Below are 1498 nucleotides of genomic sequence, written 5' to 3' on the forward strand. Positions count from 1 at the left end.
AAAAAAAAAAAAAAAAAAAAAAAAAAAAAAAAAAAAAAAAAAAGCGTCCGCAGAGACTTAAGAGGGACGGAGGGACTCTGGTCCTCGCCGTGAGCCTCGCGCGCTCGGCTGCTCCGAGGCCGCCGGGTCTAGATGCCCTGCGAGCGAGTGGCCACCACCTCCGGCGGACCTCGGGCCCAGGCGCCCATCTCTGGGGGAGTCCTCCGCCCTCCCTCCGTCCCTCTTAAGTCTCTGCGGACGCTCGGTCCGTTGTCACCGGCTGCCCTCTCCCCTCCCTTGCCGGGCCGGGGGCAAGGGGGTGGGGGGTAACGGCCCTCCCCGTGCCTCTGGGTGCTCCCCCTTGGGCACCCGCGTCGCGGATCACCGACCACCCCCTGGGCATTTTTACCCTTGTTCTGTGCAGGGCGTTCTTGGCCCGTGGCCTGAAGTGGGCGAGCCGGCCAGGGCAGGAGCCTCCCTCCGGAGACCCTGCTTCTCGCCAGTGTAACCTGGTTGGGGCGGCTGCCTGGCTTAGTCAGTAGAGCCTGCGCCTCTTGATCCAGGGGTCCTGAGTGCAAGCCCCAGGCTGGGCGTAGAGGTAACTTAAATGAAGCTGGGTGAGGTTTGGAATTCACTTACTCCAGGGGTGACGACTAGGTGCTCCAGGGTCCAGGGGCTCGTGGGGGTCCCTGGGGTGGAAACAACCCCCTCCGGAGGTTTTTGAAAAGCAGGGGAAGGTGCAGCCTGGGTAGGACCTGAGGAGTGGCCGGGACTTAGGACCCGCTAGCCACCCGTGTGCCGGGCCCAGCTGCAGAGGCCCACGGGTGGTCAGGCTCACTTCCGAAGCTGGCAGGCCTCTTTCTTGGGGTTTTCGTCCTTGCCACTTCCCGTGGTCTGGGTGACTGGCCCTCGCCTCGCCCTCCTACAAAGCGCAGGAACTCCTGGCTGGGAGGGGCTTGGGAGACAGGGACCCCCAGCTGTCCAGGAGCAGTGGAGATGAGGCAGTGCCCCCCGCTCCCCGCCGAGGATCTGAGCCCTCCACACCACCTGGAGGGTTATAGTCATCGGGCCGAGACGGCAGATGGGGAAACCGAGGTCAGAGTGGGGAGCAGCACCCCCAAGTCACCCAGCTTGTAAACTGCAGGTCTGAGAACGGAACGCAGGGTCTGGCTCTGGGGACCTTTGGTAAATGCCCTACTCTGCGGCTGTGAACCTAAGAATAGCTCTAAAGCACATGGGGTAGGTGGAGGTCCCGCAAATCTGACTGCCCCACGGGGGTGTCCCAGTCTATCCAGCTGCCGGAACAGAGCACCGCAGACCCAGCAGGGTGAACGACGGACACCCCCCACCGCACCCCCGCCGCCCCGTTCTGGAGACGGGAAGTCCAAGATCAAGGTGCCGGCCACTGGTGTCAGGAGAGCACCCTCCTGACTTGCGGACGGCTGCCCGCTCTCGAAGTTCTCACTCGGCAGAGGGGGGGGCGGCCAGGAGAGAAGGCTCTGTTGTCTCTTCCTCTTCT

This window comes from Herpailurus yagouaroundi, unplaced genomic scaffold (assembly GCF_014898765.1).
Source record: "Herpailurus yagouaroundi ecotype Mexico unplaced genomic scaffold, PumYag 77, whole genome shotgun sequence".
NCBI lineage: Eukaryota > Metazoa > Chordata > Mammalia > Carnivora > Felidae > Herpailurus > Herpailurus yagouaroundi.